Here is a 26236-nt window from a genome sequence, read left to right on the forward strand (position 1 = left end):
TTTTGGCTGTCTCAGAGATACACTTCTATGAATTAACTGCTAAACTGTTTTGTCTGTTTTTCCTTTTAGACGGTGGTTCTCAACCTTGGCTATACATTAATGTCACCTAGGGACCTGTAGGGGAAAAAAGCCTGTGCTCCGACAGATCAATTGTATTAGAATCTTTGAATCCTAGAATTGTAGAGTTGAAAGAAATAAAAGTTTTGTTTTACTTTAATTAATTAGCCCAATACTTCTAATTCAAGACGAGGCAAGAACTCAGAGATTTGTAAATCCTTTCCTTGGCTGCCATTCTCCATCTCTCCACCCCAGAATCATTGCGTTCCATCATTTAGTCTCCTAAGTAAGGACATCCCTGCTGGCTCAGATGGTGAAGAATCTGCCTGCAGTGTGGGAGACCCAGCTTCAGTCCCTGGGTTGAGGAGATGCCCTGGAGAAGGCAATGGCTCCCCACTCCAGTCTTCTTGCCTGGAGAATCCCGCGGAGAGAGAAGCCTGGTGGACTATGGTCCATGTGGTTGCAAAGAGTCGGACACGACTGAGCGACTGACACTTTCCCTTTCAGTCTCCTGATCGGTTTTTGCCCCCTTAATCTCCCGTTCCCAGCTTATTCTGTCCTTTATGTCCCCGTGTTCTTTTCCTGTTCATTGTTCTCGCGCTGCTCTCCTGCCCAGGCACCTCTAGTAGTTCCCTTTTGCTCTACGCGAAGTTGAAATGAGCAGTTTGTCTACCCCACCACCTCCTTCTTTAGCCAGAGGATGCTTCCCTGTCTTTTGTACAGTCACATGTCTGACTTTTTTTAAAAGAAAATTCCATAAACTGTACCTAGACTTATTTACTACTTTCCTTTTGCCCATTGGTTCCTACACCAAATCGTATAATCTTTGTTTCAGAATATTTTAGCAGTCATTTGATTCAGATCTTTAATTTGTAGATAAAGAGACTGAGACTTTGAAATGTTCAGTTACTACCACCACCCAGGCCTCAGACCTGGGTTATATCCCAAGTTTCTTTGTTCACTTTTTTCAAGACCTTTTTCTAAGATGCTGCTCATTCTAGCATTTCTCTCAGACTTTCTCCGATCACCTCGCTTAGAGAGTCTATTCTGGCCTCCAGTCATTAGAGCTGTTCATTGTCTCATGGCAGCCTTTGTGCTTCTGTGTTCATGATAATTAACAATGACGTTAGTGACCTTTGAGTGCTTACTTACTAGCGCTTACCAGTTGAAGAACTGTGAACACTAGTCAACTAGTTAACTCAGTGCTTATTTCGTTTTTACTTTACAACCACACGACAGGGTAAGTATTGTTATCCTCATTATAGAAAGAAGAGGCTGATGTATCAGTTCAGTTCGGTCGCTCAGTTGTGTCCAACTCTTTGCAACCCCGTGGACTGCAGCACGCCAGGCTTCCATGTCCATCACCAACTCTTGGAGCTTGCTCAGACTCATGTCCATCAAGTCGGTGATGCCACCCAACCATCTCATGAAAAGGTCAAGGCTTAGGTTTGAGCTCAGATGGGTTTTATCCCAAAGCCAAGTCCATCTGTGGTGTTTGTAGTCTTTTTTACTGGTAAACATCTTTTATTTTTTCTTAAGGGTGGTAAACATCTTTTGTTTTTCACTGGATTATATAAGTTTCTTGATAACAAGGAGCAGGTCATTAATGTCTTTGTATTTCCTGTATTTCCTGTAACATCTATCATGGAAGAATTCAGTAAATACTTACTGATTTCTGTTGGGAGGATCATAACTTGGGGGCTGTGTTCTGAAGGTCACAGTATTGATGTGCTCTGGGGAGGAACAGGTAATCTGTGAAGCTTTTCTCAAGTTTAGGTGCCAGATCTGAGAAGGGGATGTGGGTGTGGCATTGACTGAAGGGTCTATGGAATGATGAGGACAGGAGAGCTCTATAACTTTCCATGTTTAGTGCCTGTAATGAGATATTATACCTTTATCTACCTGTGAGATTTTGCAAAAGCATCTCAGTGGCATATTGTTTTCTCTGGCTTTGGTCTTTGTATTGGGTGTTGCCTTCTTGAATAGTCTTGAATTTCTCTATCAGGGTATGAGCAAATATCTTTCCAAATATGATTGTTAAAAAAAACAAAAAGAAATCAAGAGAGGTCTCTGGCTCTTCTTTCAAAGAATTTCTTGATCTTTGTCTTCTCAACTGAGAACTTCCGAACTTGTGGGATCCTTAAACTGTGCAGGTACATTTTGATTATGGATGTGGGTTACATGAATGACTGCCCTTTTGTAGTCAGGCAGTTAGATGTGAAAAATCTTTTGTGCCTTCTTCCTATTAGCAAAGTGACACCCTTAAGGTTTCAGGCATATTGGCTTTCCATTTTTCTAGGCTTTGAGGTTATTAGTTGTCTTTGTTCTTTTGAAATACCGCTCCCCTTCCCCATAGAAAAATGTGCCAGCTTAATTCATTAGTGATCAGGAGTATGGGAATGAACTGCTTTCAGTTAAGCGAGGTAGATTTAAGGGTTACAGGGTGTAAATGTGAAGTATAATTTTCAGGACATTTGAATAACCTTATTTAAAATTCTGCTGCTGCTAAGTTGCTTCAGTCGTGTCTGACTCTGTGCGATCCCATAGACAGAAGCCCACCAGGCTCCCCCGTCCCTGGGATTCTCCAGTCAAGAACACTGGAGTGGGTTGCCATTTCCTTTTCCAATGCATGAAAGTGAAGTTGCTCAGTCGTGTCCGACTCTTAGTGACCCCATGGACTGCAGCCCACCAGGCTCCTCTGCCCATGGGATTTTCCAGGGAAGAGTACTGGAGTGGGTTGCCATTGCCTTCTCCTTATTTAAAATGAATGCTTATCCATAGCTTGAGAGGGAGGATAAGTAAAATAAGCTAAACCAAGTAACTCTGAGTTTCATTTTTTTCATTTCTCGTTTTTAATGACTTGGAGTGTATACCACCCGCCCCCATCATGTTCATTCACTTCAGATGGCAGATTCACAGTTTGTTTCTGATAGATATGAAACCATAAGTAATATTCTTATTTATTTGGGAAAATATGACTCGTGTCAGTTTGCAACAGTATTAATCCTGACTTGTATTCAGAAGCTGGAAATCTGGCGTTATGGTTCCCCATTGTCATTAGGGGGTGATTTGATGGTCATGAATCCTTTCTGTGCCTGTGTCTTCAAGTAATGGTTGCTGAGTATAAATTTAGCCCTTGAGTTTTATTTTTATTGTGGTGAAATGCACATTAAAATACATAAAAAATGTGTTATAAATTTACCATTTTAACCACTTAGTGGTTATATTCAATAGTGTATAATTCAGTAGCATTGAGTGTATTCACCATGTTGTCAGTATCACTGCTATGTATTTCTAGAACTCTTTAATCTTCCCAGGCCGTGTCTCCATATCCATTAAACAGTAGCTCCTCCTCCTTCCCTTTTCCTGGCCCCAGGAAACTCTTATTCTACTTTGTCTCTGAATTCGCCCATTCTAGGTACTTCATGTATGTGGAATCATACAATACCTGTCTTTTTGTGCCTGGCTTTATTTCACTTAGCATGTTTTCAGAGTTTATCTATGTTGTGTCATGTGACAGAATTCCATTCTGTTTTAAGGTTGAATTTTTTATTCTAGAAATTATGCCACATTTTGTTTATCCATTTATTGATTGATGGACATTTGTGTTGGTTCTACCTTTTGGCTATTGTGCTAATACTGCTGTGAATATTTACATGCAGACATTTGTTTGAGTCCTTGTTTTCAATTATTTTGGGTGTATACCTCAGAGTGGAATTGCTAAGTCAGGCGGTAATTCTTAAAACTTTTGAGGAACCATCACACTGTTTTTTCCAGTGACTGTACCATTTTACATGCCCTCATTAGCAATTCTCAAAGGATTCAATTTCTCAGCATCTTTTCTGTGCATATTTTTTTCATTAAAAAAGATTATAACTGCCATGCTAATGGGTCTAAGTGTAGTTTTAACTTGCATTTCCCTAAAGACTACTCATCTTTGGACAAACTTCCATTCCATACCTTTGCCTATTTTTATTTTTATTTTATTTTATTTTGCCTATTTTTAATTTTTTGCTCTTGTAGCTGTCGAGTAGTTAGACCTTGACTTTTAAATCTAATGTGATTATGGAAGCCACCGTTGAAATGGCAGCCCACCCCAGTATTCTTACCTGGAGAATCCCATGGACACGGGAGCCTGGTGGGCTACAGTCCACGGGGTCGCACAGAGTCGGACACGACTGAATGCCTGAGCATGGTGGTGATGATACTGACCTCAATGTTGGTAATGCTAGGTTGTTACATTACTGTTGTTCTGCCCTGGCTAGTAGAGAAGAAAGCATCCTCATTCATGCAGTTTCTCACAAATACAAATTCTTTGTGCTTTGGGATCTTAAGTGATATTAAGTACACAGAACTTGGGTTTTAAAGTTCAGGACCAGAGTCCTTACCTTGGGCAAGTTAGCCTGGCAGGAGGACCAGCTGAGTTGAGGGTTGTGCTGCCTCACTAGTGGTCCTTGAGACTGAAGTATGAATCTGAATGTACTTTGTGAAGTGGATACTTCCACTGATGAGTTTTTACTTTTGGCCCATTGAGACTCTGCAGTCTATGTAAGCCATTTTTTTGAAGCATGAGAGGAAAAATATGAAGGTAGTCTAGCAGTTTCTTCAAAGGGTCCCGAATTACTTTCTTTATTCCCCTGACATTCTCAGGAGCTGAAGGGAGATGAACACTTGTGTATTTTGATGCGTAAAAGAAAGCAAAGGAAGGATAAACCCATCATGCTGTTGCACAGCTTTCTAAACCGCTGGTGCTCAGCTCTCTGAGCAAGACTTCATTGTGTTGTCCTAAGACACCACGTCTTCTGTTGTTCCTAGTGTGATCACGTATACAAAGCCATTTGATCATGAGTGTATGTGGTCAGCATTTCTTTGAGTGGCTTTCCTTTCCACATGTGTTTTTAGGGACAGCTTTCTCAGAGTTGAAGCTGTTCTGAGGTTCGCTGTATGGTTTAAACAGATGCGGGTTTCCTCTTCCCCTGTACACATTATTCTCTTGGGGTCAATGACCTTGTCATTTGTGGATGTGGTTACACCCTCTTCTTCCTCAAGAAATCACATGCGGATTCGATCCCTGGGTCAAGAAGATCTGTGGAGTAGGAAGTGGCAACTCACTCCAGTATTCTTGCTGGGAAATCCCGTGGACAGAGGAGCCTGGTGGGCTGCAGTCCATGGGGTCGCAGAGTTGGGCCCGACTGTGCTGTGCGGCAACAGCAAAGAGGAAAATAGACCTTTCAGTGTGAATATTTTAATAGATTTTTTAAAAATTCTCATTGGTATATTTTATTAAATGCTGCCTTCAGAGTTGGAGAAAGGTTGAGATAGAAGATGTATTATTAGACCGTCATTGTCAGAATTCTGGAAAACACATCCATAATTTCCATGGTTCATTTTAGAGCAAATGTAATTAATAACTTATGGGTTGGATTATTTACTCTTTTGATTATGAATGTTTATGATTCTACTGAATTTTCAGTATGTTTATAAATTATTTTTTTTGTGTGGTAATTCATATAATGGAAGAACTGAATGCAGAAATTAGAAAGTTTAACATTGACCATAAGTTGGATTTAATTTGTAACTAGTAAGATTTCCAGTGAATTAAAGCAGATGGTTCTAATGCTTAGGATTTAGCATCTATTCTTTCAATCTACTTATTGGCACAACATACTGAATTTGCTGCCTGTATTTTTGATTATTTTGGAGCCACTTTGGTTTCCTAGTCAGCTCTATGGAGTTATTTTATTTTGTTCATTGTTGTTGGTTAAATTTTGTTTAATCCTTGTACCTTCTTTGTTTGATCTTTGCGTGCTTCCTCATCTTTCTTGTTTTTTCACTTTTCTACCTCGTAGTCTAGATGAATAGTTAGATAATTGTGCTTTTGAAGAACTTACATTGGCAGTTCATTTTTGTCTTTTTATTTTGAGTTGTCCAGTAGATATTTAACACTATGCTACATTTCAATATTCTATCACTCTTTGTAAACTTCTGAATCAGAGCATTTGGCGCCTCTAGGCAAAGGATGTCATTTAATTTATTAGCAGCTGTTGCTATATACATGTGATTGTATTTGACTGCAAGTGCATTTTTATAAGATGAGTCTGGTAGAGTCATTATATAAATGATCCAGATTAAGAAAATTATTGACCACTGAGGTAAGTGCTTGAGAAATTGCCTATTTAGAAAGGCAGTGGATTTAAAATCGATGCTGTTGATATCTGTGGACCTAAGATATGCAGGGGAGGCTGTATATTTTACTCTGAGGTTACTGCTATACAAAAAAAAGCTTATAGAAAACAAATTACTTGCCGTTTACTTTCTGCTTTCTGATGATATGAGATATAGCAGAGTGTTATGCAAGTAACTCCCGGCTGTTTAGTTAAGGGAGAAATAGTTTTTGTTAAAGTGGTTGAGGAACCGCAAACAATGGTTCTGAATAGAGTGTGTGCGTGTCTGTCGATGGCCGCAGTCCACACGTGTGTGTGTGTGTGTGTATGGCTGCAGTCCACACGTGTGTGTGTCTGTGGATGGCTGCAGTCCACACGTGTGTGTGTGTGTGTGTGTGTGTGTCTGTCTGTCTGTCTGTCGATGGCTGCAGTCCACATGTTCTTCTCATTGGGTTCGGGGTGCTCTGTGGGAAAAACAAAACAAAGCAAATCCTCCTCTGAGGATTTCAGAGTTGGATAAAGGGCTCCGAACAGTCAAGGCTTGGTTCAGACTTTAAGGCAGTGTGGCCACCAACAGCTGTGGCCTATTAAAGATCAACTTTCAGCAGTTTGGTAGCAGTTAAATGTCACTGGAATGTTTATGCACTTGCTTTGTAATTTGACAGGCATCTTAGATTTTCCAGAGTAAATGTATAAAATCTAAGTTGTTCTTTGACATGGGAATCATAGTCAGGATTACATGGAAGGAAATGCCCTTTTAACTTTTAGAATTAATTTGGCAGCTTAAAAATAGAGCCATGATAACTAATCCTTTCTGTTTAAAAAAATATTTGCATAGAATGAAATTATAGAATGTAAATTTAAAGTTTGAAAAAAGTGATTAATGTACTATTTACCCAGGTGACTCTTTAGAATTTGATTAGTAGAATTTACTAAAAATGCCTTTACACAAATGCTCAAGTGAGGAGTGGGGTGCGGTGATATTTTCAGATTTTGGTAAAGTAAACACTAAACTTTTAAGCTCCTTCAGTCCTAAACAACAGCCCTCAGCATTCACTGGATGCTTTCCCCAAATATGGACCACCAAAGAGCAAGTAAATCTTAAGGAGATAAAGTTTTATATGCCCTTATCAGAATTTTGGAAAGGAAAACTTCTAGGGAGGAAAATTCCCATGTAAATATGGATAGTTTAAGATTTTCTTTTTCCTTTTAGTATTCTCTTTTGAGAATACTGATTGGAAGACTGGAAGGTTGAAACGTTTGCTCTTTGATAAAAGCAACTAAGGGCTTCTCAGGTGGTGCAGTGTTAAAGAATCTGCCTGCCAATGCAGGAGATGCAAGAGACGCAGGTTTGGCCCAGACCCTATCTGGGAGGGGAAGATCCCCTGGAGGAGGAAATGGCAATCCATTCCAGTATTCTTGCCTGGAGAATTCCATGGATAGAGGAGTCTGGCATGCTACAGTCCACGGGGTCACAAAGATCGGACTTGGCTGAGTGCATGAAACAGCACCAAAAGCAACTGATCCTTAAAACTCCCGGGGAGAGCGGCTCCTCCCGACAAGGAGACCTCTTTCTGCTTTGCAGCCCTCTTCAGCCAAGTTCCGCAGTCATTAGGGTGTCTTCTGTCATTTGAGCATTCACAAATGTTACAAGACTTTTTTCAGATGGTTGGAGAAGTGGGGCCACGAGGAATAAAGACCTGACAAGTTCAGATTATTTCAGAGCTAGAAACATTATTCTCAATAATTATTATTTATTATATCTGAGTCAGCTGATTACTCAAGGATGATTGGAGAGCAGTGATGAAGAGAAAAATATATATGTAAGTATGTATTTATCTGTAGTAGGTAATGTACCCTGAAGACCTTTCCATGAAACTGATATCATTTAGTACCTGATTTGGATAACTTGAGCTTCACCAGTGACTCAGATGGTAAAGAATCTGCCTGCAACACGGGAGACCTGGGTTCGATCCCTTTGGATACTTTGGTGTATGATTTAGAGGCTGCATGATCTTCTTTCCTGTTTTTCTGATTACGGAGACATAAAAAATTCATTTGTCTGAGGGCTGCTTTGGGAAGGGACATGTAGTTTAGATGAGATGATGTTTTAATGTTCAGAGTACTGGGTCAGACATGAGGATTCCATCATACATTTATAGTTAATATTTTCCGTTTTTAAATAATAGACCAGTAGAGTCAACTTGTGTAGTCTGGTAAGTCATGAGCATCAGACAATGGGATATTTTTACTTCATTGCTTTATTCTCTAGAGAGCAAAAGCGTCACACTGAGGGATGACGCAATCCATTAGTGACAGAGAGCACATGACTCGGTAATCTCAGAAGGGGAAAATGAATGCGGCACACAGAACAGAAAGCTGTGTTGTGCCATGGCATGAAGGACTTGTTTGGCTTTTACTTTTCTTAGGGGCCTCATAATTGCTTTTTCTCTTTTAAAAGGAGTATTAATTCTCCAGAGGTATCAATAAGTCTGATGTTGCTCTAGAGTAACTGGTTACATGAGTTGGTGATTTGATATGATCTCTTTTCATGGTAGTAATGAAGAACAAATTTACTTTGTGAATAAGAGTTTTTAAACTCATGTCCCTGATTTATAAAAACATATTGGAATGCTGGCTTTCTGTTTACCCTTACCAGTTTTTTTGTCCAGTCTTTTGAAATTATCTCAGCAGCCACCAAATAAATACACAACATGGTGGATGCTTGTATTTTGCTTAGGCACTTATGACATAAATGATGATGTAGAAGTTTCACTTTGCCTTCTTTGGAAATGCTTCAAATCCTGGCAGTTTTGGATAAACTGTTTAAAATTCAGCAGAAAGTTGAATTGACCTTGAAATGTTGTGAGACTCTTAGAAACATACTTTTTAGGTAGTTCTTCTTTAATCATTTAAGGAACTCAAGATCATGGTCATCATTAAATTTCTAATTCCTCTGTTAGGAACTGAGTACTTTTTCTGTTGAATGAATGATTTTTTGGTCATTGTTGGAAGGCTTAATAAGTTGATGTTTTCCCACTTTGGGGACTACTTGAAGGCAATGATTTTAAATGTACATAGGAAATTGCATGTATAGACACAGCTTTTATAAACAATTATTATGAGAAATCGTTAGAGTTGCATTACATGGTTTCCTGATCTGACGGAGAAATGATTGGTCACTATTGGGCCTGGAAACAAAATAAGGGCTAATGGTCCCCAGAGGTTATGCCTCATTTATTTTAAAAGTGTGAACAGTGTGCTATCCTTAGTGAAGTGTTATCTTGAGATAAACATCGGAATTTCATTTTTGCTGACATGACAGCGTCCATATAAACGTCATAAGCAGGCGTTTGGCTCATGAGCCGCTGTTAGTCTTTGGCTGCATTCACCGTTGGCCTTGCATCTTTCTGGCAAACACGTGCATCTCTGCAGGTTTGTGAGGTAATGGGTAATAATTGTTTGACTTCCTAGGCAACAGCCTGCTCAGACGCACTGTGTCCTGTTCCAGAGGGAGCTATGATGGCTGCAGCCTGGCTGTGTGGGAAGGAGGCGGTGTATGTGCCTTACTGTCAACTTTTGTGGTATTAAAATACATACTTGAATGTGAGTGATACACACTTAGATGAGAATCTGCATTGTAGGCCTTCACGTGAAGTGTATCTCAGATTTAAAAAATTCAGTTACACCTAATAGTTCTGGCTTACAGAGGGAAGAAAAAATAAATTTCAAACCCAAACCTGATATAGACAAGAAATTTAATTTTTTAGAATTTGGTTATTACCAAGTATTTTAACTCATTAGGAAAGCATGCATTTTTCCTATGTATTTTAGCCCATATATACTTGGAATGAGGGATATAAAAGTGATAAGAATCTTTGTACTTGAACTTATGCATTAACAATGAGCTAATTAGATAAAATAAGACAGTAATGAAAACAAATTTTATATGTTCCATTTGGGCTGCAGTGGGTCGTTCTTTGCTGCTCCTGGGCTTTTCTTTAGTTGCGCTGAGCAGGGGCAGCTCTGCTGCGGCATGTGGACTTGTCACGGTGGTGGCCGCTGTGTCCTGTGGAGCGCAGGCCGAGTTGCTCTGAGGCACTTGGAGCCTTCCTGGACCAGGGATCAAACCTGAGTCCCCAGCACTGGCAGGCAGATTCCATCCACTGGGCCACCAGGGACATCTGACAGTAATTTTAAGTAACTTTATGTGTTATATAAGGTATCTAAAGGAACTGATGGTAAGGGAGGAGGTTTGGGAAGAGTTTATAAATCGGATTATAAGGGAGGAGCGGAGAATGGAGGTTAAAGGGGTACGACCTGCACTGAGGCCGGGCTGAATGCAGGCAGGCCGGACTATGGCCAGAGGACCGGGGGAGGCCTTCAGTGCAACTGGAGGAGTTAAAACTTGATCTGAAAGACAGTAGGGATCCATTGTAGCTGCTAAACTGTGGCAAGATGCAAATAAGATTTATAAAAGATGAACAGGACTTGGCAGAGAAGCGCTGGGTGGTGTGTGTGAAACAGCGGAGAAGCAAGTTTGCTGACGCACAGGGCCTCTCTCATGGCCTGACGTTTATGTTGCTCGGTTTTAGCTCAGGGTTTGAGCCTCTGCCTTAGGGAAGCAAATTTGATCTTGTCACTCAGTATCTTGTTAATAAAAATGGGGCATGGGAAAGAGGAACCAGGCTTTTCTTCCTTCCACCTGCCAGGCAAGAAAACTAAAAATCCCAAACCTAGTACCTACAAACGAGTAAATAGTGAACTTTAGTTTTAAGAGACAGGAGGTTCTGGATTATGAGAATGCCAATCTATATTAACTTATGAAAGGAAACATAACGGACAAGAGGAATGATTTGCATCTTTCTGTCTAATGTGAGTTTCTGCTTGTTGGTCATGCAGCTGTCAGATAGTGAGTGGCGAGTGTGGAGAAAGAACTGGAAGGTTGGTTATAGTAAGAGAAGGCTTACGAGGAATTCATTCATGTTTTCTGTATCTGCTACCTTCCTGTTCCTGGGCTACAGTGTCAACAGAATGGATGCAGCCCCTGTGCTCATCCATCCTCACAAGAAAGCTATTCTTGCTAGGAGGCACTAAGTATGTGGGTCAGTCTGATCACATGCTCTCTCCCTCTGAGTTCCTTTTACTTTGTCAGGACTTGTCACACTCAAGTCTTGGTGACCTGGGGGCTGTTTGGTACCTTTGAGGTGACTTTGCACAGCTTTGATTCATTTTATGATCATTTTGTGTGTGTGTAAGGACAATCTTATATTTGGGTTTCCTTTAGCTCCCATGCACTACATACAATATGGAATATGCCAAGATTGCTGCCGGGAAAGTCAACCAGGAGGTCAGCTCGGGTTCAGCTTCTACTCACAGTGGTATTCCAGCTCTGAGCCACGTTGCTGCTTACACAGTGTTTCCACAACCTAGAGGGCTTGCAGAGAGGGTTGGCTGCGGGAATGAAGACAAAGGGATGAGGCTACTGACCTTTGCAAAGAATAAATGGCGTACGCTGATGATGACAAACATGAGTGAAGGAGAAGGTGGAGTTAGAAGTGAAAGCCTAAGAAGGGGTTGATTTTGTGGAAAGATAGTTGATTTTTGACAAAGCCACTATAGATCATCCACGTGGAGATGAGCATGGGTCAGTGGTTTGATATTGTGACTCTAGTGATTGATTAGGGTCAGAAATATACATTTGGGCAATCTCCATTAGAAATAATGGCTGTCTTATCTTGAACTTTTAAAAAGCTCCTTAAGTTCTTTAGAATGTTGGTTAATGATTAACAATATTAATATCTCTAACTGTGGTATAATGCTGCTTACTATGTACGGTATCTCATGTAACTTTTAAAACAAGTAGGAATTAGATACTTACCCCTATCTTATGGGTGAGGGTGGGGGTGGGAAAAGGGCATAGAGAGGCACCTAAAATTATAGCAAAGGTGGAGTTGGAACTTGTAGGTGTTTAACTGCTGAGCTTACACTCTTAACCACTATGTAATATTGCCTCTTAAGTAGATAATTTATATGAAAGCAATCAAAAAAGCATAAGGCTTTCAAAACAAAACAAAGTTGAGATAAGCAGGGTAGAATGAGACCGCCAGTGGAGAAGGAAATGATCTGGATTGAGGTTTTCGAATAATATCTCATTTTAGGAATATAGAGCAAATGGACCAAGAAACTGGAGAATTCCAAGCAGTTTGAATCCAAACAGAAGGGTATTCAGAAGGAGATGATTTACTGTTGATCATGAGCAGAGGATATAAGTAGGGGATAGGAACCAAATATCCTACAGGCTGGCTTTTTCTCGTTCGTAGGTATCATCTGAAATATCACTTTCTCAGAGAAGTCCTGAGATTAGTTGGGATGAGTATCCAGTGCTTGTTATAATTTCTGTTGCATTATAGGCCTTTAATATCTGTTAAGCAAAGGAATCGCAGCAGTAGATATTTGGGATATAAGCTGTCATAAGACATGAGAGACCTCTCAGACTAGTCCGGGAACTTGGTTATTAAAGCGTTAATAAGTTGTTGTGTGCTCGTAGTTGATACGGAGAAGGCGATGGCACCCCACTCCAGTACTCTTGCCTGGAAAATCCCGTGGACTTCGTAGTCCATGGAAAATCCCGTGGATGGAGGACCTCGTAGGCTGCCGTCCATGAGGTCGCACAGAGTCGGACACGACTGAAGCGACTTAGCATCAGCAGCAGCATAGTTGACATGAAATCTTTGGCTCGGGGTCCTGCTTATTTGCCCATTGGCATATGCAAAAACTCTCAGTACAGTGCATCGTGCCTGGACGTATTAGTTGATGCTCTTATTACCATTTTTAAAGGTTATTCCCTGTTTTGTGAGAGTTGGTTGGTTGGTTTTCTTTTAGAAAAAAAATGTTGCCCTATATTTGAGTGCATGTCATCTGTACTTTCCTGATTTGTTTGTTTTGTATCAGTTTGGTAGTTTTCACCAGGGTTTTGCTTAGAAGGGTATTGAATGTGGTTCTTTGAGCCCGTGTAGGATTTTTAGTGTTTCCCATTTATTCTTGCTTGCTCTCCCTTCTAACAGATAGTTTGAACCATCAGTGTATTACAGCCCTCCAGCCTTGAGAGGATGCTTGCTGAAGTGATGTTCTTCCAGCTGAGCATCACTGATGGCAAGCATAGTTTTCCAGGTAAACATCACTAAGCCACATGTGGTGGGAGAGAAAGGCAGGGGCAAGCTCAAAAATGATTTCAAGAGTGTGAGCAGCACAGTGAGAGCTGGATTGCGAGGGGCTTGTGGAAATCCTGTCCGTGATCTGAGCAATTTTGATTATAATCATCAGTGACGGGCTTGTTGATGCCATATATTCAGTTCAGTCGCTTAGTCGTGTCCAACTCTTTGCAACCCCATGGCCTGTAGCACGCCAGGCTTCCCTGTCCATCACCGACTCCCAGAGCTTGCTCAGATCTCATATCCATCGAGTCAGTGATGCCATCCAGCCATCTCATGCTCTGTCGTCCCCTTCTCCTCCTGCCCTCAATCTTTCCCAGCAGCAGAGTCTTTTCCAATGAGTCAGTTCTTTGTATCAGGTGGCCAAAGTGTTGGAGCTTCAGCATCAGTCCTTCCAGTGAATATTCAGGACTGATTTCCAAAGTGAGCCTAAATTGTTGATTGTCATCTCTCAAATATACTAGAGATATTTAGCATGGAAAATCAATTCACTGGTCTCTTTGCTGTCATTTCATTCAATGTGAATGAAACTCCAGTGTTGGTAACCTCTTGGAATATGTGTAAGCAATAGATAGGGAGAGGAAATCACCTTGGGTCAAGGAGAATATAAAAGTTAGAATTACAGACTATTTAGAACTTGGTAACGAGCAAAACACTACAGAGCAAAATTTGAGAGAGACCACAAAAGCTCTAACCAGAAATTAATAGCTTTAAATTACTGTCATATTCAATGGGAAAAGAAAAAAAACCTTGAAATGAACTAAGCATTACATTTAGGACAATAGAAAAAGAACCAAGAATAAACCCTATTGTTTCAAAATAATACTGGGCTTTATACTTAACAGTATGATATAACAGTCTTTTAAGTTCAGAGTAGAAAATGACTACTTTTAGTCATTTCTGGGGTTCTTGAAATTCAACAATACAATATGATAAGGAAAAAAATGAATATAAGTATTAGAATCAACATTGTTTTTCATGGTTTATGTAATATTCTGTGCAGAACTCAGTTGAATCACGGATTGCCAATTTAAAAATGCTATGTAAAGATCTTATTTCTATTTCCTATTAATGCAGAATATCTATGAACAAATCTAACAAGATGTGTATTGGGTAAATTATAGAACACGGGAGGATGTAAAAGAATGGCTGCCAAGTGAATGGAGAGTTGTTCATTGTCCATGGATGGGAATGATTGTTATTATAAACCTAGCAGTTTTCCCTGAGTACATCTGTAATTTTTGTGAAAATCCACTCAAAATCCAGGCAAAGTTCTTATGGAACGGTTGATTGGAAAATTCATGTGGAAATGAGCAGGTGTTCAAGAATAGTCAAAATAATCTTAAAACGTTGGGAAGACTTGCCTTACCACACTCCTGTGGCAAGGAAAATTAGGCCAATAATAATAGGATACATAATTAGACCAGTAATAATTAGACCTGATAGAAACTGGAAACTCCATATAAACCAGTATATATTCTTTACCATCTGAGCCACCAGGGAAGTGTACTGAAGAAGAAAGACAAGGCTACAAATGTTTTAAATGGATGTGTGAAAGACATTACTAGTTGCCTAGGTTGTTTATTCTTTATTTGTAACTTTACTAATTTTATACCCATTTAAAAATGAGTGTCTTCTCTGATGTCCTTCAAAAGTCATCAGTTGTGAGCAATGAAATTTAAGCTAAAAATTTCTAAGAAAGCTTTGCTCCCTGAATATGGGGGTCTAGTTTTTCTCTTTGTTTTTTTTTCTCCTTTTGCCTGGAATGTGGATATAATGTCTGGAGCTTCAGCAGCTGTCTTGCAGCGAAGAAGCTGAAGGTATTGGTTAAGGATGGCAGAGCAGGAGGTTAAAAGGCTAGTTCGTTGATGACATTCTCAGCTAGACATGTCAGTCGTGAATTGCCTATTCCCATACTTGTAGTAATATGAGAAAAATGGTCTATCTAGACGCTGTAGTTGGGCTTTCAGGTAGGATTACTGAAAATAGCCTGTATGCTGCAAGGATTAAAAGCTAGCGTATGTGAACAATTCCTATAAATCAATAAGAAAAAAGAAGACAACCTAATAGAAAAATTGAGGGCAACTGTAGGCAGTTCACAGAACTGGAAACCAAATGACCAGGAAGCATATGAATCTCACTAATAGTTAGGAAGTGCAAGTTAAAACAGAGGCTTTTCCATAACTGCAACTGTAAGACTAAAAATATTAAATGTTGGCAAACATGTAGAAAAATTGTTATCATCAGTCACTGTTGGTGAGAGTATAAAGTGGGAGAACCATCCTGGGAAAACATTTTAGCGGTATCAGGTAAAACTCATGGTGTAAAAAAAAAACAAAAAACAAAACAAAACTCATGATGTTACACTAGCCAGCATTGCATTAGACAGGTATCCTAGAGATTCTTGTACCTTTGCACAGAGATGCCAAAGAAGTGGTCCTTGAGATGTTACGACTTACAGATGTGAGTGTAAAGTTACACATATGAGCATAGATAAATCTGAAAACATAGTCTTGAACTAAAAATGCAAGTGACTATGAATATGATGATAATATATAACATATGAAAGCAGTATGGAAACTGGATTAGTGGTATAGAACCCTCCTGCCAATGCAGGAGACTCAAGAGACTCGAGTTTGATCCCTGGGTTGGAAGATCCCCTGGGGTAGGAAATGGTAATCCACTCCAGTATTCTTGCCTGGAAAATTCCATCATAGTTCACGGGGTCGCAAAGAGTCAGACATCATTGAGCACGCGCGCACACACACACTCTTACACTCATTGAAACTATGCCAAATAATGTCACCACCTGGCTACTGAAAGATACAAACCTTGGCAAATATTTTCTACTCATCAGTAAAGGTTCTGGATGCCTAAAAAAATTTTTTTAAATAAATTTTTAAAATCCAACCAATTTATTGGTTCATTGCCTCTTTTATTCCTGACAGGGTCTTCTTTACTGAGGATATTGTGACCAGAGCTCCTCCTTGCCCTGTGATATGATACGTTGTTAAGCTTTTAAAGCACTTGGTGAAATATTTGCGTGTGTAGTTTCACCTAATTATAGTAATTGCTTTCTGAGATAATGGGCAGGATTTTAATTCTTAATTCAAATTAAGTGGCATTAGTTGGTCTTAGCTTTCTGATTTTTAGTTTAGTTCTTTTTATCATAGTTTTATAGTTTTCCCAATATATAATGTCTAGGTATATTTCATTTATGCAGCATAACAAGTGATATTTTAAATATAACTGTAATGACTGTCTAATTGGAGTCATCTAGTGTAGAGTCTCTTTTTAGGTAAATAATAACTTGCTGATTTATTGCTTTTTGGGGGCTGATACAGTTCTTAAACTTTAAACCTTAGTTCTTAAATCTTAATATACACAAGAATTGCAGAAAATTTACAGTAAATTTACAGAAATTCTTTGACACGTCCCTCCTTGCCCCCAGCCTCAGAGTTCTGCCCTTTCTCTTTCTCTACATTACTGGATTAGTTTCTTAAGGGCTGTTCTCATTCATTTTGGTGCATAAACAGCCTGGTGGAGGTTGTGTGTCTTTCCGTGAAAAGAAAGTGAGACTCACTCAGTCGTGTCCGATTCTCTGCAACCCCGTGGATTGTAGCCTGCCAGACTCCTCTGTCCACGGAATTCTCCAGGCTAGAATACTGGAGTGGGTAGCGGATCAAAGCCAGGTCTTCCACATTACAGGTGGATTCTTTACCGGCTGAGCCACCAGGAAAATCCGTGTATCTTTCCTTATTAAGTGCATAATAGATTGTTGTAGGATGAATTTAGGAAGCACTTTCCAAAAGTGAATACCTGGACAAAGTTAGTACTGTACTAATTGTGGATGGAGAAGACTAGAAAGAGTTTTAATACTCAGAAGTTAGGTGTGCGCTGAAATTGGTTTTCAGGTAACCTGTTAGGTATTATTTTCAAACACACTTTTCCTTAGCAAGATCACTTAAAAACATGACTATAAAAGGCAAGGGAAGGTTTTTACTGGAAAAGTTGTAACAAAATAAGAGTAAAGTGGAGAAAAATCATGTTATTTTCCTCAAGTATAGCAAGCCAGCTTGAAAGTTTTCTCCTTAGAGAAGTTGTTCTCTAACAAGCTACTGGGAATTGTTCAGCCCATTGGCAGCAACGCAGAAAACTGCCCTTTTCACCCCTTCCAGAACACAAACGTAGACGATTCATGGCTGGAACCTATCTTCAAGAGACTGCTGGCTTTATTGAAGCCAAATGTGTATGGAGTTTTTCATTTAGACACATGAAGGGCCTCCAGCACTCTTGCAATAGAGAAAGTAAACCACATAGAGATACTTGAAAAAAACAAAAACACACAAAACACCCTCAGCTTATTGTGTGCCAGTATGCATGCAGACATCATCTGTTTGGTAAGAATTATACCTCCTGTGCGTTCTTTACCCGTCCATGTCAGTGTTAGCTTTGCTTTTTAACGTCGTAACTGCAGAATAAATGCCAATTGAACACAGTGAAAGTAGGATGCAGACCAACAGAAATGAGAACCAAATCTATGCTTTTCTTCTCTTTTGTTGTTTAAGAAAGTCCTTAAGATGAGTTTTTCTAGTGGTGTGAGAAATGTAAAAATGTAACAGTAGCAAAGAGGTTCTTTAATTACCCAATTTAGCTCAAATTTGAAGTAAACTTTCCCAGGCTGAACTTGTCTGACGTGGGCCAGAAAACCCATGTTTGAACAGTGAACTTGAGTGCTCTGACTTCTCATGCCAGACCTCCGGATAACCTTGGGCAGCTGTTCCTCTGTTGTTATTTACTTATTTGAAAGTAAGTCATGTGAAGATGTGGACAGTTAACTTAAGGAACACTTCTTTCTTTGGGGATTGTCTTAATAGGCTATTTCACATTGATGCTGACTATCTCAGGACACCCCCTCACCGTCAAACTGGAGTAAAGAAGTCTTTAACAAGGAGGCCATATCTTCCTGTTCCTTCTATAGACACTTTCTCAGAAATATTAACAATTATATTTACTTGGAAGATGTTGTTAAGCTGATAAACAGTAATGTGAAATCTTTTTGATATTCTGTTGAAGGAGATGAAAGATGGTTTATTACTGGTTAAGTTTAAGGCAAGCATCGAATGAAAGCATGCTTGCAGTTAGCACTTGTTTGATATGTGCAATTTATCTATTTAAATTGGAAAGATTACAGTAACAGAGCATGCCTTCTGTGCTTACTAGTTTCAGGCAAGCCAGGTCCCTTTACCAACTCGACACGGAAGATTTTGCCTTTGAATTTTCAATTTTGATTCCCTGGTTTGCCATCTAGTTTTCTTCCCAGTATATAGGATTTATTTGCTGGAATAATTCAGGTGCTTTTGGAAAGGGGTTTTGAACTTGAAATATTTTAAATTAGTGTCAGTATTGGACTCTGAAAAATAAAGTTATCTTTTGTTAAATCAAAGTAATGAGTGTATGTAATTGAATTGAGTTTCCTTGGCTTATCATTTTTGTCTGTGTGGTTTTTGGTTTCTGACATTGTACCATTTTGGAGAAGTTACGTTTGAGTCATGATTGGAACTTATTTGAGGTTGCATGTCAGTTTGGGGAGACAGAAGTGTTCCCTGGAAAATACTGGACTGATTTTCAGTTTGTGAATTATGAGCTTGGTTCACCAGACTGCATTTTGGAACTTGACTCTCCAGGGCAGAGTAGTGTCCAGCTTTATTCTGTGAGTAACTGCAGTTTGCCTTTTTGCCATTTGGGTTTGTTTGTTTATTTATAAATGATCTGTCTGTGAAATTTTAAGCCAAATGGGATACAAAGGAATTCCTAGTTTTCAAAGGTTCTTTAATTTTGCATTCAAAGGGCAATTTTGCCTTTATTTTTAGAAGTTACATATGTTGCAGCTGTTGAGTAATTCACTGCCTCCTGTCCTCACCTCTGCTTAAATAATTGAAAGTGAAAAATACAGATTGGTTTTGCATACCTGAATATAAAGCTAAATATTCAACTTTATCTTTGTAGCTTGCCCAAGTACCTGTATGTGATCCTTAAGACTGTGGACCATTCATCAGTTGATTGGTCAGTTGGATTCTTTCCATCTTTGAGCTGTCATAAATAAAGTTGCTATGAACATTGGTATACATAAAAAAAAAAAAAAAAAAAAAAAGACTGGAAAAAGCCTAGAGTCAAGAGAAGATAGGAGTTTTTTTTTTTAATCAAAAGTGCCTACTTTAAATACTTATTTCGAACATGACAAGTTGAGAATAGTGGGAAGCCAAGGACAGTTAAGCGTCAGGAAATGGCTTCACATGTTGCCTGTTGCGTCCTGGATGATTTGGATAAAACAGAAACAGCTGTAATGCCAAATGCCCTATAAATTTCAAATGCTGGTGTAAAGCGTGGTGTTAGCACAGTTTATGAGCTGACTTAATAGAGAGCTTTGCCCACAGGTCTTCCGGTGACTTGCTTTCAGCTTTCTTCACAAAAATGCAAAATATTTGGGGCCCTTTCATATTGCTAAATGAAAAATGGTGTGCATTTGGCTCAATAAAGCAAGTAGCCTTGAGAGATGGGCCTGCCTAGAAATTGACTACATTTTTGTGGGAGAACGGGTGAAAAGGGCAGTTTCCTGTGTTGCTGCCAAAAGGTCTGAACAATTTGTAGTAGCTTGTGGCTAGAAAACAACTTCTGTGAGGCAAAAACAGCAACTGCAAACTGGCTCTGGGTATGTGTGAGAAAGTGCTCTTCTTTCCTACTTGATTGTTTGGCTTTATAGAAATTTTATACAGTGAGTTCTCAAATTCAAACGCTTAAAATGGTGTTTTGGCTGATTTGCATAAAAACCTGGGGAAATATATTTGGAGGTAGCCCAATCAGTGCATAATTTGGTACTTAAAAAAGGGCAGCATTTATATTTTGCTTTTATTGTAACCATGGGTCTGGAGAGGGTTACCCATTTGTCTCCCGCCTTAAAAAGGGCAGGTAAATCTTGGCATCTATGGAGTGTGTTTCTATAGTAATGGATTTTCTTTCTTTTTTTAGTTAACATATGAGAAGTGTGTTTTCTTCGTTCACGTGAGTGTCGTGTTCCATTTCGTATTTGATGTATGTTTATAAAATATCCGTGTGAAACTATTGGTAGTTGTCACTTAATGGTACTGACAATGTGACAGATGCCATGCTTATGTTCTTAGATTGGCTACCTCATCTGCTTCTCTAGAAGAGGGAAAACCCTTAGGGTGATCAGATAGCTAGAAAATGGTTGGAATGGGCCAGGATTTGGAGTCTGGTTTGTGCTTTCTTAATGATATAAAAATAGTTACTATTTCAGATCTTAATTTGTAGAATTAAAAAAATTTTTTTTTGGTAGGGCTTGTATAAAGATTAACGGGCTTCCTGGTGGCTCAGACAGTAAAGAATCTGCCTGCAAGGCAGGAGACCTGGATTCGATCCCTTGAGAAGGAAATGGGCTACCCACTCCAGTATTCTTGCCTGAAGAATTCCATGGACAGAGGAGCCTGGGAGGCTACAGTCCATTGGGTCGCAAAGAGTTGGATACTACTGAGCGGCTAACACGCTTTGGATAAATATAGACTTGGTTTGATTTAGTTTCAGTGTTTTCACTAAGTGCTTTTTCAGTTTCAGCTTTCACCACTCCTGAGCATCTGTATACTTATTATTGCTTAAATGTTCCAGGCTTTACTTTTTTTGACCTTAAGTTTGACGTTCCTCTTCTTTTGGGGATATGTTAGCTTTTCATTAAACTACAGACAATAGTTAATTGAGGCATGACCCTTTTCTTAAGATTTTTCCCTGTTCATCAACATCAGTGTCTTCTCTATTTAGTAAATAGGCTGGTACTGATAATCTAGTGATTCTTTACTGAGATGGGGGTGGATGGGTGAGTTTTGTCTCCTAGGAAACATTTGGCGATGTCTGGAGGTTTGGTTTCTTGGTTGCCATGACTTAAGGACACTGCTACTAGTATTTCTGTGTAGAGGTCGGGAATGCTGCTAAAAATCCTGTAATGCACAGGACAGCTTCTGGGATGACAAAGAATTATGTGGCCACGATGTCGGGAGTACAGAGGTTGGAAAACCCTGACCTAGCTAACACAGAAAGAAAAAGTGAAAGTGTTCATCACTCAATTGTGTCCAACTCTTTGCAACCCCATGGACTGTGGCCCACCAGGCTCCTCTGTCCATGGAATTCTTCAGGCAGGAATACTGGAGTGGGTTGCCATTCCCTTCTCCAGGGGATCTTCCTGACCCAGGGATCAAACCTGGGTCTCCTGCATTGTAGGCAGATCCTTTACTGTTTATAGGTAACCCCAGCTATATATATATATATATATATATATATATAACACAGGGCATAGACCAAACCAAATCTTATTAATTGGAAACCGTTTCTTTGTAAGATTTTGTTTTTTTAAAATAACAAAACGACTCTGGTAACTAGGCAAGTTTTTATTCTCCATTCTAGAGGTCAAGGAAGAGGCTCTCAGTCTGCTCACCCAGCCCTAAGCCAGATGACACAAGGTGACCTTACATTGGATTCTTTGAACTTTTCTATCTTCATCCCCTCTCCTGACCTAGATGAGATCACACATTCAATTATTATCTGCCATTATCTTAGTCACAATTAGTTGACTATTAAGAATGCCACATGAAATACCTTGACTTGAGGTGGGAGAAAAGGAAAAGAATGAAGGGAATATGCACCAAAGTTTGGGCTTGGATGAAGGTCCTAGCACGCCTCTTGCCAACATGTTAGTTCAGGTGATGAATCTGTGAGTGATCTTCACCGGTCCGCACATAATTACAGAGGCAACTGTTGATTAGTTTTTATAAACTGAGAACAAATACAAGGGGTGAATGAAATTTTCAGATAGGCTGAAAAAGCAATCTCTAGGTCCAATAACTATCACTTAGCCTACCATATAAGTAGGGAAATTGACTTTTGTATTTTATTGCCTTGTGACTTCTTAGGTCTAACCTTTGTGATTTTGATTAAATGTAACAAGTTGAAAGGAGCAACCTGTACCTGTCTCTTGATGTCTTTGCAAATACTTGGGATGCTGTCCCTCCTTTCTTTGCATCTTCATCCTTCAGTTCAGCTGCTAAATGGTGTCCGACTCTTTGTGACCCCGTGAACCGTAGCGAACTGTAGCATTCCAGGCTTCCCTGTCCTTCACTACCTCCCCGAGTTTGCTCAAATTCATGTCCATTGAGTCGGTGATGCACTCTAACCATCTCATCCTCTTCTCCTATTGCCTTCAATCTTTCTCACCATTAGAGTCTTTTCCAGTGAGTCAGCTCTTTGCATCAGGTGGCCAAAGTATTGGAGCTTCAGCTTCAGCATCAGTTCTTACAATGATTATTCAGGGTTGATTTCCTTTAGATTGACTGGTTTGGTCTCCTTGCAGTTCAGGAGACTCTCAAGAGTCTTCTCCAGCACCACGGTTTCAGAGATGGTTCTAATTTTATAGTCATTCTCTGCTCATCTACTGTTTTGCAGATGGCTTTAAGTAGACATTTCTCGGAGTGGATTGTAATCATTGGCTTCCTCCCCTGCTCCCTTACTAGGCTACATGTCCTAGCAGAGTGCCGGGTATAGAGTGGCCGTTGCCTCCACATGGACGGGATGGATGGAGGAGGCAGAGCCAGGAGGGAACACCTTAGTCTTTGAACAGAGTAACAGAAAATGGTTGGGAGAGCTTTTGAAACTCAGGGTGCCGGAAAAGGAGCCTAAGTAAGTGAAGAGTAGGAATTGTTGTATTAGCATCACCTTGTTGGTGTTTTTGTGCTGGGCACGTGTTTTTCTTTTTTAAACCTTAGCAGTCTAGGTGGCTGAGGTGGGAAGGCTAGTCTGTGGCCTTGGCCCTTTCTGCATATCTGCTGGTATAAGTGGTGTTCATGTCTTTTACCTGAAGTTCTTCCAGGCTATATTACCCTCTTTCCCTGAAAGGCTTTTATAGCTTTTGCGTGTTCTCAAATCTGCCTGTTCGCTGGCATATGTTATTTCAATCTGGATTTCTCAACTGCGTTAGGTCATGTCCGGCCCCCCTCCAGGAAGAACTGAGTTTTCAAGTCATAGAAATGACCCCTGAAACCGGGCAGTGATTTCACTGTGGCTGCTCTCTTAGGGCACATGGAGTTCTGGCCTTAACCTTTTATTGTCTCCTTGGGCAGATTTGCTTCCTTTGCTTTCTCTTCTGGCCCTTGAATTTCAAGAGCCACAGCTTTATTTTACTCTGGGGTTTATTATGTGCCTGAATGTCACCATTGGTGGCTTGGGTTGGAATAAATAGCAACTCTGTAATGCATGTGTTTTGTTTTTCTGTTGAATTACATAAAAGCATTAGACATTCTGATTCAAAATAGAGATAATTATGAGAAAAGCTGTCTCTTTCAGTGAAAGGCTCACTAGCCAGGCACCAGTGCTTATCACTGTGGCCAAGTCGTTGGACTTGTCCCTTGCAAATTGAACATGCCTGATTGCACAGGTGTTTGCATGGTTGAACAAATTATATTTGGACAATAAACTGTTGTGCCTGACAGTGATTAGGAAGGCAGGGCAGAGTTGCACATGGATTACTTTGGTAAGAGAATTGAGGAGAGAGTATTACCAAACATTTTTATAAGAGAAAGCAAAAAGACTTTTTATTCTTTAACAGTTAAATGCCCTTAAACTTAAGTCCGCCTTGTACCAGGTAGGTTTTTTTTGTTGTTGTTTGTTTGTTTTAATGAATGGCTAATAACTTTTTTTATTTGCTTACACCATTGAGTGTGTTGAATGCTATCTGGTTTTCCCTGTTGGAGGACAAATATAGTTATATTGTGGCTGAGATCATAGGAAGAACCAGTATCCAGTGTCATATATTTTTGGTTTGTCATTTTTTGGGCTTTATGCACAAATGTGAAATCTGTGTCTAGGAGAGTGGGGGTGTGGGTTGACTAGGGAACTGTCTTAGGATTTCTGGAGCTCTCTGAGAGTCCAGTTAAAGTTTGTGGCCATGAATTTGAATTGAAAAAAGTTACCATCCGTTACTTATTTTTGTCGGTGGCTTGGGTGCAAGCCTGAAGTAAGGCTGTACCTTAGGTGGAGCCAGAGAGTACGTGGACATGCTGGAGGAGAGAGGGGCTGGGAATTCAAGGTCTGCTGGTGGCCCATGGAAGTCAGGCTGCTGTGAAGATGGGGCCGTGGGGAGGGGCTGGGGGCACGGGCCGCTCAGGGTCACAGAGTTGTTGGAGTTGTGGTCCCCGAGGAAGGACAGAAGATAATCAGAGGTTGGAACGAATGAAAATGAGATAATGGTAGGCTTACATATGGGTCTAGGGCAGGATTTTTCAAGAAATCATTTTAGAAGGCCACAACTGGCATTTAGAAAGTGAAATGGCATAAACAGCAGGAGAGTTGGGGCCTTATCTAATCTATAGAGAATTTTATGTGAATTTCAGAAAGACGTCCCCCTTGGGAAAAGCTTTCCGTTAGCAGTCATCACACCTCGGACAAACCTCACAGACTAGAGTGGAGCTTTGCCACCACACAGAGCTTCCCCTTGGGGAAGGGGAAGAGGCAGGGAGGTGGGAGGAAAGAGGCAGCCCGCCGGCAGGGAGAAGGCGCACTGGGGCTGGCGCTGGACTTAGCACACAGCGCTTGGGCTCTAGGCCTCATCAGAGTGGCCACTTGAAAACTGTGCGCCCATTAAACCGGGCTGTGTATTTGTGAACTGGGTTGGGATGTAAAATGTTTTACTCTTTTACTGTGGGTCACAGGAAAAAAAAATGGAAAGACTGTTTGGGAACCGTGGGAATGGGTAACAGGGTACAGAGGGCAGGATCATGGGGTTCGCTCTTAGAGCAGGGAACAATACACACACACACGCACTTACACACACTCACACACACTCACACACACACACACACCCCTCTGCACGCACACACTCTCACACACACCCCTCTGCATACACACACACTCACACACACACACCCCCCTCTGCACACACACACTCACACACCCCTCTGCATGCACACACTCACACTCACACACACACACACACACACACACACTCACACACACACCCCTCTGCACGCGCACACACTCACACACACCCCTCTGCGTGCACACACACACACCCCTCTGCACGCACACACTCTCACACACACCCCTCTGCATACACACACACACACACACCCCCCCCCCCGCACGCACACACTCACACACCCCTCTGCATGCACACACTCACACTCACACACACACACACACACACACACACTCACACACACACCCTGCTCTGTGCCTTACAGAAAGGAGCGGGGGAGTACTGATAGTGAAAATGACTTTCATTTGGAATGCATCCTAGGTTTGGGGTTCAGCCCCCTCTCTTCTAGCAGAGGCTCTGTACGTGATCGGGAGATGGTGAAGTATGGTCCGGACACTGGTTGAGCTTTTCTCTCAACCGTGGGTCTAGGGAGCTTTTCTGTCAGACTGAGGGAAATAGACTGGAAAAAAGTCAAAGTGTGGGTCACGACCGAGATCCTGTGATTCTGTAAAAGCTAAGTGGTGAGGAGAGGGGCCTTCTGAAGTGTTCTGGGTCATAGGGAGAGAGCTTTCTGCAACTCAGAGTCACAGGGTTACCACATAACATGTGGTCAGTTGTAGAAAATTGAGAATTGATTTTTAGAGGGTTGTGAGGGTGACGAAGCTCTGTAAAAGTTTATGTGGACAGTCGTGGGAATGGTGAGTTAGAAGTTCTGGCTTCTTTCTTTTTCGGCTGTCTTGTTGACTTTAAAAAAATAAATGAGCATC

The 26236-nt window shown here is 40.5% G+C and overlaps 1 protein-coding gene across 1 annotated transcript in view; it reads left to right on the forward strand.

Annotated features, from left to right (window-relative positions):
• LOC136155165 (band 4.1-like protein 2) overlaps positions 1 to 26236 on the forward strand; it is a gene marked incomplete at its 3' end in the record, with an annotated part of 146863 nt that overhangs the window by 25388 nt on the left and 95239 nt on the right. The gene's annotated exons all lie outside the window — the stretch shown is intronic.

The sequence above is a fragment of the Muntiacus reevesi genome, unplaced genomic scaffold (assembly GCF_963930625.1).
Source record: "Muntiacus reevesi unplaced genomic scaffold, mMunRee1.1 SCAFFOLD_162, whole genome shotgun sequence".
Lineage (NCBI taxonomy): Eukaryota > Metazoa > Chordata > Mammalia > Artiodactyla > Cervidae > Muntiacus > Muntiacus reevesi.